The sequence below is a fragment of the Mobula hypostoma genome, chromosome 4 (genome assembly GCF_963921235.1).
Source record: "Mobula hypostoma chromosome 4, sMobHyp1.1, whole genome shotgun sequence".
NCBI lineage: Eukaryota > Metazoa > Chordata > Chondrichthyes > Myliobatiformes > Myliobatidae > Mobula > Mobula hypostoma.
In genome coordinates this window covers 147244007-147257684 of record NC_086100.1, presented here as the reverse complement: position 1 = coordinate 147257684, position 13678 = coordinate 147244007, and the positions used below count along the sequence as shown (strand labels likewise).

The window sequence follows — 13678 nt, the reverse complement described above, 5'->3', positions numbered from 1 at the left end:
TTGAGAATGAGGGAGATTCAAACAAGAGGACATGAGTTGAGAGTTAAAGGGCAAAAGTTTAGGGGTAACATGAGGGGGAACTTCTTTACTCAGAGTGGTAGCTGTGTGGAACAAGCTTCCAGCAGAAGTAGTTGAGGCAGGTTCGATGTTGTCGTTTAAAGTTAAATTGGATAGATACATGGACAGGAAAGGAATGGAGGGTTATGGGTCGAGTGCAGGTTGGTAGGACTAGGTGAGAGTAAGAGTTCGGCACGGACTACAAGGGCCGAGATGGCCTGTTTCCATGCTGTAATTGTTATATGGTTATTATATTATGTTATCATGGAGTTTTTTTTATTCTATTACAACTTTAAGCAAGTCTACAGGGAGTTTGGCCTCATTACGTAGGACATCAATAGAGTAGCTCCTGAGCAGCTAGCCAGGTAGTTTAAATAATGTTAGCTATGCTAATGAACGAATGACACCTGGTAAACTCAGCTCAACGTGTCCCTTACAGTCATTTAACCCACCATGGGCAATGGAAAAGTCATTGTTACAAACAGTGCAGTGAGCAACACTGTCATTATTTTTGACCCCTATTGGGCAGGGGTACACTTTAGTGTAGTCTGGGGTAAAGTATGTTTTATAGTTTCTTTTTTTGGAACACTCTGCCAATGCTGCTGCAAGACACTAAACTGAACTGACAGACAATGAAAGACAGAGAGAGGTCGACTGTAAAGCCCACCCACAGAGAAAACTGATAGGTCTACTTAGCACAAAGAGAGACCAATCAGGATGCTCTCACTGTCACTCTCTCGCTATGTCTGTCACACGCTTTCTCTCTGTCCGTCTCTCTCTCTCTCCCTTTCGCTCGCTCTCAAAAAAAATTGACTTCCAGGATATTGTATATAATTTGCGGACGTCAGGGAGCCGCTATCAATATGCGGGAGACTCCCGGAACTTCCGGGAGAGGTGGAATGTCTGATATTAGCAAATAGAATGGAAACTTATAATAGAAGCTGAAAACAAAGCAGAAAAGCACCAAAGATACATATTAACCAGCATTCTGAAAACAAAGATCTATATCTATATATCTTTAATCATAACTGAAAGTTAAGTGTGCATTTTATTATATATTATCTTCACAAAATATTTATCTTTCCCAGTAGTTTTTATATGCAGTTTAGGTTCTCTCAACTACAAAACATAACATTGGAAGATAGCAGCAAAAGTGGGCAACTTGCTCTCTCTTATCCATTCCACCATTCAATAGCAATAGATTCTCATACCGATCAGCTCCACTTTCCTGCTTGTTCCCCCGAATCTCCTCTCAAAACAGACCCTCTGTTTTGCCAATTTCTGCTTTTAATATCGAAGAAATGTTAAAGCATATTACATATTGTCATGTAAAATTTCAGGTAGAAGTACTTTTTAAGATGCATTTACTTTGTACAATGAGTTTTCAACTTGTTTTCATTGCTACTAACGCCACTTTTAATCCCCTAACATGTTATGGTGCAATTATTCAGAATACGCAGTGAACGGACTTGATTTTGCAGAAGGGACTACTGGGGCAATGCAGGAGGCTGCTGCTTAAGGTGCAGTGTGCATTGAGACATATCCGCGAGTCCGGGGACCCTACGGTCGCCTTGGAAACCGAGCCACGCACGCGAAAAAAAGGACACCGACCTGCGGGCGGGCCCCGGTCCTCGGGACCCCCGAATGCCACCCGGCCCAGGGACGACGCACTGCACCGGTAAACCCAGGCGTCAGCCGTATAACCACGCACACTGTGCGCGATGCTGCCGACAGTATCACGTCGTACCGACCCGCCCGCAATAAACGGCGGTGGCTGTAGAAGATTTAAAAAACCGCCGTACTGCCCAAGGCTGCTACCGCTTTAAACCATCCGGAGGAGGAACACAAAACTCAAACTACGGTTCCGGGGACAGACCTTTGCGTTTGTTCGCCGTTTTTGTTTCAGTTGGGTTTGATATTTCATTTTTACAAGACGCAATTCTAAGTTTCGAAGACAGATCAGAGCGACTGTAAGTATTTTTAAAAGTTCGTGGACAGATCCTTGCGTGAGCTTTTGGCGCAAAACAACTGGAGGTCAGGCGAGTGCGGAGCCTTTTTCGGGCCCACCGTGACGATTGGCTAAAGAGAGTGATATATGGTTTCTGGCAAAAAGCGCGGATCAGCAACAGAGTCGATGGCCAGAGTGAGGCAGAAACTGCGAGCAGTGCCCCCTTTCCATTCTGGGAAAGATCTTGATCGTCAAGTGCTAAGTACGTGGTGCAAGTGTGCCCTATACCCTGCCATTGGCTGCAGCATTACCTCTGCAGTAAAGTCGAGTCGAGTTTATTGTCAAATGCACTGATATGGAGTGGCACAGTACTTTGAAAACCTTGCAGCATCATCATAAACACGTCGGTACAGACATCATATAGAATATAAATTATACGTAAAATTATTCCATGCAGTGTAATTAAAGATTGCAAATGTAAGACGTTTCCCTGCTGCATCAAGGGATTAGAAAGCTTTGTGTTAGAAATCTCTAAAGGGCGCAATTATCTGTCCATAGTGGTTTCTCTTCTATGGTTGGTTTTGTATGTATGTATATTCAAAGTGTGCATAATCTGGGTTTGCAGAAACCAAATGCCACTTGGCACCAAAGACTTATCTGTGCCCTGTGATGAAGGATGAGTTTGGCCTCATGGTAGGATGTTTGTTGCAGCTGGATCATGCAGTATAGCCTGCCCTCAGTGAAGAGTACCGTATATGCAAAAGTACATAATTTTCTTCTCAATCAGGTATAATGTCTTAAAGGCCCTGACAAAAAAGAGTTGATGTATCTTATTAGATGGTACTCAGAGCAGTCTGTCAAAGTTATTTAACAGAATGTTTAGTCACTAGAAATTTTAAACAAGCATCATGACTCTGCTTCACACACAAAAAATGCTGGTGAATGCAGCAGGCCAGGCAGCATCTATAGGAAGAAGTACAGTCGACGTTTCGGGCCAAGACCCGTCGTCAGTCCTTATCCTTTTTTACTATCTCCTCCTCAACCCTAGTTCCCAGCCTCCTCCCCGTAACCTTTGATGCCATGTCCAATCAAGAACCTAACAATTTCTGCCTTAAATACACCCAAAGACCTGGCCTCCACAGCTGCATGTGGCAACAAATTCCACAAATTCACCACCCTTTGGCTAAAGAAATTTCTCCGCATCTCTGTTTAGAAAGGGCGCCCCTCTGTCCTGAGGCTGCGCCCTCTTGTCCTAGACTCTCCCACCATGGGAAACATCCTTTCCACATTTACTCTGTCTAGGCCTTTCAACATTTGAAAGGTTTCAATGAGATCCCCCCTCATCCTTCTAAATTCCAGCGAGTACAGACCTGGAGCCATAAAACATTCCTTGTATGATAACCCTTTCATTCCTGGAATCATCCTTGTGAATCTCCTCTGCACCCTCTCCAATGCCAGCACATCTTTTCTAAGATGAGGGGCCCAAAACTCTTCACAGTACTCAGGGTGAGGTCTCACCAGTGCCTTATAGACCTCAGCATAACATCCTTGCTTTTGTATTCTAGACGTTGAAGGGAAATTGAAAATCTGGCTGAGTAGTACCACAACAATAACCTCTTGCTTTATGTCATCAAGACCAAGGAGCTGATTGCTATATTGACTTCAGCAGAAGGAAACTAGAGGTCCATATGTTGACCTTTCGTCAATGGATTGTTGACCATTCAATGGACCTAGGTTAGGAAATTCATTATGCAACTCATAATTAACCAAAGCTCGCACTTTATTGTCTCTGCACAAAAAAACAACGTAACTATGTTGACCCCGGGCAAACAACTTAAAACATGAATTCTACTGTTCCCTTTGTACTAATACTCACTCAGACCACTTTTCCAATTGATCACACTGGAACAGGGTATCTCCATTGGCCAGACCTGCCTTCTTCTTCCAGCCCCTGGTGTGGGGTTCTTCCTTGTGATAGTGATTCTCCGGAGTTATCGCTGATAGTGCAATCAAAGTGTTCACTTTTATATTCATTCCTTATCAATTCACATGTAGCATTCCAGTGTCATTAGATACACATTACCTGGTTGACACTTACCAGCTTTTTATTGGCTCTGGTTCAGGGCTACAGCCCACGTTGTTCAATGGTTTCTGCGCCCCCCCCCCCAGCCCAGTCACTGACTCTAACAAGATTACAGACAAGAGAAAATCCGCAGATGCTGGAAATCCAAGAAACACACACAAAATACGGGGGAGGGGGGCAACTTAGCAGGCCAGGCAGCATCAACGGAAAAGAGTACAGTCAACATTTCAGGCCGAGACACTTCAGCAGGACTGGAGAAAAAAAAATGATGAGGAGTTGAGTTAAAAGGTGGGGGAGGGGAGGGAGAAACACGAGGTGATAGGTGAAACTCGCAGGGGGAGAGGTGTAGTAAAAAGCTAGGAAGTTGTTTGGTGAAAGAGATACAGGGCTGGAGAAGGGGGAGGGGGAATCTAATAGGAGAGGACAGAAGGCCATGGAAGAAAGAAAAGAGGGGAGGAGCACCAGAGGGAGGCAATGAGCAGGCAAGGAGAGAAGGAAGTTGGAGAAATTAATGTTCATGCCGACAGGTTGCAGGTTACCCAGTTGGAATATAAAGTTCCTCCAACCTGAGTGTGGGCTCATTGCAGCAGTACAGGAGGCCATGGATAGACATATGGGAATGGGAAGTGGAATTAAACTGGGTGGCCACTGGGAGATCCTGCTTTTTCTGGCAGATGGAGCGTAACTGCTCAGGGAAGCGGTCTCCCAATCTACCTTGGGTTTCACCGATACACAGGAGGCCACACCAAGAGCACCGATCACAGTGTGTGACCCCAACAAGATTACTGATTGCTTCTTCAGTAGTTCTGTCACTTTACACAATGAATAGCTACCTGTCTGAGAATGGTCTCAGATCTATCAGGTCATTACTTGAAGCTGCTTGTGTCCACAGTTCTTAGATTATCCCAGAGCAAGAATCAGTTCTGTGTCCACAAGATGGGGGACGGTGGGGGGGGGGAACTGCAAGGACAGTCTCACAAAATGGGCGTCTGCATCCTGCTGTCCTTGACCCATTTGAGTTTGACGCTTTCTTCCATATTTCAAATCTGCCATGGCCAACATCTTCCCCCTTTTGATTCACAGAAATTCCTGGGGATCACACTACTGTTTATATGCCTGAGTCAATATAGCACAAAAGGAATACCAGCATTCATTACCACACCAGTGAATATGGATAAAGATACAAAAATATTATCAGTACAAAAAGTATGAAGAAACATGATAAAAATAATATCCAATTTCGTACCATATATCAGGGTATTTGACAGCAATCAATAACACTTAAATACAACATCATGGTACGAAGACAAAATCACAAAAAAGAGATTTAGAATGCCAAATGCAAAAAACACATGAGTTATTAAAGTTGCCATAATAAAACAGTGGAAAATACATTGGATAACCATTAGAACAAAGAGCAAAACAATAATAACATGTGAAGTAATGCACATGCAAGGATGTACATTAATGTTTAAACCCCAGTTCCAAACTTCACTCCAAAGGGGATGGATGCTGCAAAACATAATTAGCTAAACCCACATGATCTTTAATAGACTTGGATAATTCATCACATTGTTTAGTAATAGCTTAATTATATTCCACTCTGGTGTAAAATAAAAGATAGGAGGAAGAGCAGTAGGTACATATCTGAGTAAGTCCTCAGCAGTATCATTGATAATATATCTATCTCCAGTTGGATAGATGGTTTTACAAAAGGTTTGGGTTGTACTTGCCCAGTCAAAACCTAAGTCCTTCAAAACATTAAAAATCAAAACTTGCAACTTAAAGATCCTTTCCTGCAATGAATGCTTGAAGTAGCAATGTTGTGAGTATCATTTACCAGGCAAATTTTAGGAATATCCTATTATTGACATGTAAAATAAATAGAGAATAATCATAAGAAATAAGCCCACAGTCTGTTAATCCATTCTTAATTAAATCCTCTAGATGAACCCAATATTCTCCTTTTAGTTTCCAAGACAAATTCACTCCCTTTGTAGATCTGAACCTCATCAGACAACAAAGCATGAGCAATGGTTGGCACTGCAGTGGTTAAGGTATCAGTTGTTGTCACTCACACCATGAAATAATGTATATATAGAAAATCTTAGAGCTTCAGAACCACTGGGATTGAGTTACCTGGGGCACATGATAATCCATAATCTTGTTTCTGACTTGTGTCCACATCAACAGCACTGTTACATTCAAAATAAAGTTGTCCTTTTTTTCTGAAGCGGGACCCAAAAAGAAAACATGACTTCCTACTGTTAAACTAGCATTCCCATCTTTTCCCCAAATTACCATTATTCAACCATAAATATCAACAGAGATCGGTCTCAGTTCCTTTAAGCAACCTTGTCTCAGTCCATCACAAATACATTTATAGTACATGCAGCATTCAATAGAGCCTTCATCCATGATGAGGCCACTCATCAGGAGTATTCCAACACCAATCATTTCTGAACAGCACCGTGTTTGAATTACCTCTGTGTTGTATCCATTGATAGATTGCTCCCTTGCCTCGTTCATAACACCTGTACAGACTGCTGTCAATGAGAAATCATTGACAACTTAATCACAACATGGTCCCAAAATATTGACTTGTATCACAGCGTTGGAATGTGAGGTTCTTCTTCGTTACCACCTTTACTGAGAGCTGAGACAATCTAAAAAAAATCATGTTCCCAATTGTGACATTGCGATTTTTCAAAGGCATTGTTTCCATCCCTTGGTATAATTCATTGTGGCTGCTGCTATACAATATGTCTGTCTCACCACTGCCTATTGTAAGAAAAACTGATTATTCACAGACTAAGTAGACAATGAAGAAACTTCATAAGTACTGATGACACAATTTGTAAGTTTTGTCTCATGACACAAGTTTTGTCCACATTGTGAACCTTTTCACTCTACTTGCCCCCTGTTCAATGTTCTGTGTACAGTTAATAACAGTAAAATATCCTTTGGAAAAGACTTGGCTGTAACCACCCCAATAGATACATCTTGAGTGAATCACTGCTTCACTCACATATACATAAGTGTTATCCCACAGAACTGTAATCTTACCATCCTGTACATGTGAGGAACCCACTGCAACAAAAATGAGTTTACTTTGTGTCTTTGTTCTTGGGTATTGGTTCCTGATTGTCTTCCACTTCTCCCTTATTATTCTAATGCAAATGGTCCTTTGGATCATTTGCTATCAAATGGTAACCCTCCAGTACAATGAAGATTACTTGCAAGGAAGGTGGAAACTTTAATAACCTTTCCAACTACATGCTAACCCTGCAGTGCCAAGCATGACTAAGACACTTAAATTCGAACAGCTAGCAGTAGCCAGATAAATGTGTGCTTTAAGATGGTGAAAGAATTAATGCTGAAATGCTGTTTGGACCAATCCAATATTTAAATTGAACTTCCATTTGCAATACAAAATACTGAGACTTCAAAAATATTTTTGAAGGAATCTGAAACTGAAAATCAATATGTCAAAAGTCTTGAATAATATATTTTATGTTCTGTAAAATAAAGCAGTATTGTTAGTAAAACAACTTTTAGGATTGCTCTCCGAATACTCCAATTTTCCCAAAATTGTCAATTTCAAGTTCCCAATCTAACTGTCCACTAATGAGCAATTTCCCTGAATGCCTATTTCTCTTTGAAATGTGGGCATCTTATATTCGGAATGGAGATGCACAAATTTCCATCTCAATCTAGATTACAGATAGCCAGTATGGAATCTGGGTTCTCCTAAAATCAATTTCACGGAAAACAAAGAAACACAAACCGAGAGCACTGACGACAAAATACAAGAATTCGTGCTTGTACCTTCTGCAAGTATCTGTAAAACTCAGTACAGTTGATTCCCACCATGAAAAACTTTTACATATTTTCCAAAGAACAAAGGAGAAGGGAAAAAAACTGCTTGGTGGGGGCCCTGACGCATTAACACATTGATATAACCTCTTAAAACAGTTTTTGCACTATCAGACACACATTCCCTAAAGTGAACTCACATATGACCACATTTCACACAATTAAGCATACAAACCACTCACACTTTAAACCATTCCAGAAATTCTTTTGTTCCTAAGGGTTAAACAGTTGCCAAAATATTCAGTAACAATCCAACCAAACCGAGGAAATTTGTTACTCCAAGACTTTAAAACTGAGACGCTGTAAGCTATTCATCATGCACAAGTAAACAAGATTCAACAACTTTAGAGCATGAAAAACACACACTAACCACAATTCCAGCATGTTTGGACCTTTCTATAACTCCCATCCCTAATCTGTGTTAGGATTCAGATTGAATGAACTGTTCGTTGTACAGAGCTGTGCATAATGACCCACATTACCAGAGCTGAAACAGCAGATTGGAGTACAATACTGAGATGGTTTTCCCCATCAATGGCTTCCCTGATTGGTGAAAGTGCACTCCAGTGCTGTGTTACTTTGCTCCTACAATCTCTTTCTTGGCTTCTACCCTGACCTACATTTCCCCACATGATATCCTGTGTATTTTCTCGAAAGGAAAACATTTTAGATTGCTCTGGAGTATTCCTAAAGATAAAATATACTTCCCGCATTTCCTTCTCCCATGCTGTAATTATTTTCCTCAGTACCCATGCCTCGGTATGTGTAGGGCCACTGGGATCAAACAGTTCCAACACTCTCCTGCTCTCCTTAGTACTTTGCGATACCAAGGTCCTCAGCCAGTTATTGTTCATCGTTGGGCCAAATTTCACCTATCCCATGTAGGACCATAAACACTCAAGAAAATCTTGTCACAAATGCAGAGGGGGCTGTTCTTTCCACTCTCTGCACTTATGCAAAGCCTCCACTGGGTCACCTCGATTAGCCCCTTTAGCTTATAATATAGCCTCCTGCAAATCACCTGGCCTTGTGCTGTTCCTCCCGCAGGGCTGAGTGTAACATAGAAACATAGAAAACCTACAGCACAATACAGGCCCTTCAGCCCACAAAGTTGTGCTGAATATGTCCTTACCTTAGAAATTGCCTGGGGTTATCCATAGCCCTCTATTTTTCTGAGCTCCATGTACCTGTCCAGGAGTCCCTTAAAAGACCCTATCGTATCTGCCTCCACCACCGTCGCCGGCAGCCCATTCCACACACTCACCACTCTCTGAATAAAAAACTTACCCCAGCATCTCTGTACCTACTTCCAAGCACCTTAAAACTGTACCCTCTCTTGCTAGCCATTTCAGCCCTGGGAAAAAGCCTCTGACTATCCACACAATCAATGCCTCTCATCATCTTATACACCTCTATCAGGTCACCTCTTATCCTCTGTCGCTCCAAGGAAAAAAGGCCGAGTTAACACAACCTATTCTCATAAGGCATGCTCCCCAATCCAGGCAACATCCTTGTAAATCTCCTCTGCACCCTTTCTATGGTTTCCACATCCTTCCTGTAGCGAGGCGACCAGAACTGAGCACAGTTCTCCAAGTGGGGTCTGACCAGGGTTCAATATAGCTGCAACATTACCTCTTGGCTCCTAAACTCAATCCCATGGTTGAGGAAGGCCAATGCACCGTATGCTTTGTTAACCACAGAGTCACCTCCACACTGAAGATAAACACAGAAGTGTTAACTTCCATTGCTCTGCTTCATCTAAACTGTGTATGGATGAATGTGCACCTACAAAGACATACTGTACATTCCCAGACCAAAAGCCGTGGATGAACCAGGAGGTACATCATCTGCTGAAGGCTAGATCTGTGGCATTCATGTCTGGCAACCTGGGCCTGTACCAGAAAACCAGGTATGATTTGCAGAGGGCTACTTCAAGAGCGAAAAGACAATTTTGAACAAGGTTGGAGACAACATCAGATGCACGGCAACTCTGGCAGGGTTTGCAAGACATTACTTTGTACAAAGCGAAACCCAATAGCATGAATGGCAGAGATGCTTCACTATCAGATGAACTCAACGCCTTTTATGCCCACTTTGAAAGGGAGACTACAACTACAGCTGTGAAGATTCCTGCTGCACCTGATGACCCTGTGATCTCTGTCTCAGAGGCCAATGTTAGGCTGTCTTTAAAGAGAGTGAACCCTTGCAAGGTGAAAGGTCCCGATGGAGTATCTGGTAAGGCTCTGAAAACCTGTGCTAACCAAATAGCAGGAGTATTCAAGGACATTTTCAACCTCTCACTGCTACGGGCGTAAGTTCCCACTTGCTTCAAAAAGGCAACAGTGCCTAAAGAGAATAATGTGGGCTGCGTTATTGACTATCACCTGGTAGCACTCACATCGACAGTGATGAAATGCTTTCAGAGGTTGGTCATGACCAGACTGAACTCCTGCCTCGGCTAGCTTCTGAACCCATTGCAATTTGCCTATCACCACAATAGGTTAATGGCAGACGCAATCTCAATGGCTCTCCACATGGCTTTAGACCAACTGGACAACACAATCACCTATGTTAGGATGCTGTTCATCGACTATAGCTCAGCATATAATACCATCATTCCCACAATCCTGATTGAGAAGTTGCAGAACCTGGGCCTCTGTACCTCCCTCTGCAATTGGATCCTCGACTTCCTAACCGGAAGACCACAATCTGTGTGGATTGGTGATAACATATCCTCCTCGCTGACGATCAACATGGGTGCACCTCAGGGGTGCCCACTGCGCTACTCTCTATACACACATAACTATGTGGCAGGCATAGCTAAAATACTATCTATAAATTGTCTGACAATACAACCATTGTTGGTAGAGCCGCAGGTGGTGACGAGAGGGCGTACAGGAGTGAGGTATGCCAACTGGTGGAATGGTGCTGCAGTAAGACGAAAGAGCTGATTGTGGACTTCAGGTAGGGTAAGATGAAGAAACACATACCATTCCTCATAAAGGGATCAAAAGTGGAGAGAGTGAGCAGCTTCAAGTTCCTGAGTGTCAAAATCTCTGAGGATCAAACCTGGTCCCAACATATTGATGTAGTTATAAAGAAGGAAAGACAATGGCTATACTTCATTGGGAGTTTGAAGAGATTTGGCATGTCAACAAATACACTCAAAAACTTCTATAGATGTACTGTGGAGAGCATTCTGACAGGCTAAATCACTGTCTGGTATGGGTGACATGATTGGGTGTTGTGTAGTGAACCAGAATTGATTAGAGAGCTTAAGGTAAAAGAACTCTTAGGAGAAATTATAATATGATCAAATATTTCCTGAAATTTGAGAACGAGAAGCTAAAGTCGGTTGTATCAGTATTACAGTGGAGTAAAGGAGATTACAGAAGCATGGAGTTGGCCAGAGTTGATTGGAAGAGAACACTGGCAGGGATGATGATGAGCAGCAATGGCTGGAATTTATGGAAGCAATTTGGAAGGCACAGCATTTATATGTATCCTAAAGGAAAGATGACACAATGGTGGTTGACACGAGAAATCAAAACCAACATTAAAGCCAAAGAGAGGGCATATAATAGAGCAAAAAATTAGTGGGATGTTAGAGGACTGGGAAGCTTTTAAAAACTATTAGAAGACAAATAATGAAGTCATTAATTAAAGATGGAATAGGAAAGCAAACTAGTCAATAATATTAAAAAATATACCAAATGTTTCTTCAGATGTATAAAGTGTAAAAGAGAGGCGAAAGTGGACGTCTGACTGTTGGAAAAAAGTGCTGGGGAGGTAGTAATGGGGGACAATGAAATGATGGATGAACTGAATAAGTATTTTGCATCAGTCATCATGGTGGAAGACATCAGCAGTATAGTGGAAGTTCCAGGTGTCGGGGTCATGAAGTGTGTGAAGTTACCATTACAAGAGAGAAGGTTCTTGGGAATCTGAAAGGTCTGAAGGTAGATAAGTCAAATGGACCAGATGGTGTACACCCCAGATTTCTGAAGGAGGTGGCTGAAAAGATGGTAGAGGCATTAGTAATGAAGTTTCAAGAATCACTAGAATCTGGAATGGTTCCAGAAAACTGGAAAATTGCAAATGTCACTCCTCTCTTCAAGAACAGAGAGAGAGAGAGAGACAGAAGAAAGGATGTTGGTGTCAATTATTAGGGTTCTTGGAGACACATGAAAAAATAGGCAGTAGTCAACATGGTTTCCTCAAGGGAAAATCTTGCCTGACAAATCTGATGGAATTCTTTGAAGAAAAGCAGGAATAACTGGTTTTCTGGCTGGCTGCCCATGACTAGTGGTGATCCACAGGGGTGTGTGTTGGGACTGATTCTTTTTAGATTATATGTCAATACTTTAGATGATGGAATTGAAGGCTTTATTGCTAAGTTTGCAGACGGTACGAAGGTAGGTGGAAGGGCAGGGTGAGGGGCAAAGGGACTTGAGAGTCCTTGTGCACGATTCCCTAAAGGTTAATTTGCAGGTTGAGTCTGTGATGAGGAAGGCAAATACAATGTTAGTATTTATTTCAAGAAGACTAGAATATAAAAGCAAGGATGTAATGTTGAGACTTTGTAAAGAACTGGTGAGGCCACACTTGAAGTACTGTGAGCAGTTTTGGGCCTCCTTACAAAGGATGTGCTGAAACTGGAGAGTGTTCAAAGGAGTGTCATATGAAGAATGTTTGATGGCTCTGGGCCGGTATTGGCTGGAATTCAGAAGAATGAGGGGTGGCCTCATTGAGACCTATCAAATGGTGAAGGCCTCGAAAGAGCAGGTTTCCCATGTTGGGAGAGTCTAAAACCCGAGGACACAGCCTCGGAATAGAATGAGGAGAGATTTCTTTAGCTAGACAGTGGTGAATTTGTGGAATTTTTTGCCACAGGCAGCTGTGGAGGCCAAGTCTTTATGTATATTTAAGTCAGAGGTTGATAGATTCTTGATTGGTCAGGGCATGATGGAAGAAGACAGGAGATTGGGGGTGACAAGAAAATTGGATTAGTCATGATGAAATGGGAGAGCAGACTCAATGGGCCAAATGGTCTAATTCTGTTCCTTTATTTAATGGTTTTATAGTCTAAGATGGGGGGAGGGGAACTGCAAAGACAGTCTCACATTATGAGTATCTGCATTCCACTGTCTTTGTCCTGTTCGAGTTCGACATTTTCTTCCATATTTCAAATCCGCCATGGCCAACACATGAGCCGTTCGTTATAGGGTGACAGAGGTGGAGTGGGTCAGCAACTTTAAATTCCTCACTGTTATTAATTCAGAGTACCTTTCCTGGGCCCATCTTGCAAGTACAATAACGAAGAAAAGCGTGGCAGTGCGTCCACTTCCTTAGGAGTTTGTGAAGATTCAGCATGACATCTAAAACTTTGCTAAACTTCTATAGATATGTAGTAGAGAGAATATTGACTGGCTGCATCATAGCCTGGTATGCAAACTCCAATGCCCTTGAATGGAGAATTCTATCAAAAGGTAGTGGATATGACCCATTCCGTAATGAATAAAGCACTCCCCACCATTGAACACATCTACATGAAACGCTGTTGTAGGAAAGCAGCATTCATCATCAGGGTCCCCTACTACCCAGGCCATGCTCTCTTCTTGCTGTTGTCATCAAGAAGAAGGTGCAGGAGCCTCAGGACTCACACCACCAGATTCAGGAACAGTTATTACCCTTCAACCATCGTGCTCTTGAAC

The 13678-nt window shown here is 42.3% G+C and overlaps 2 protein-coding genes across 6 annotated transcripts in view; one reads left to right on the top strand and one right to left on the bottom strand.

The window, feature by feature from the left end:
- sclt1 (sodium channel and clathrin linker 1) overlaps positions 1-1808 on the bottom strand; it is an 88493-nt gene extending 86685 nt beyond the window's left edge. For all 3 annotated transcript variants that reach the window (XM_063046663.1, XM_063046664.1, XM_063046665.1), the window contains exon 1: positions 1669-1808. The gene's annotated coding sequence lies outside the window, so the exon portion shown is untranslated. The remainder of the gene's footprint in view (positions 1-1668) is intronic.
- The window catches only part of c4h4orf33 (chromosome 4 C4orf33 homolog), a 50972-nt gene continuing 38966 nt past the window's right edge, over positions 1673-13678 (top strand). The window contains exon 1 of one of the 3 annotated variants that reach the window (XM_063046670.1): positions 1673-1735. The gene's annotated coding sequence lies outside the window, so the exon portion shown is untranslated. The other 2 variants (XM_063046668.1, XM_063046669.1) reach the window with 2 other exon arrangements.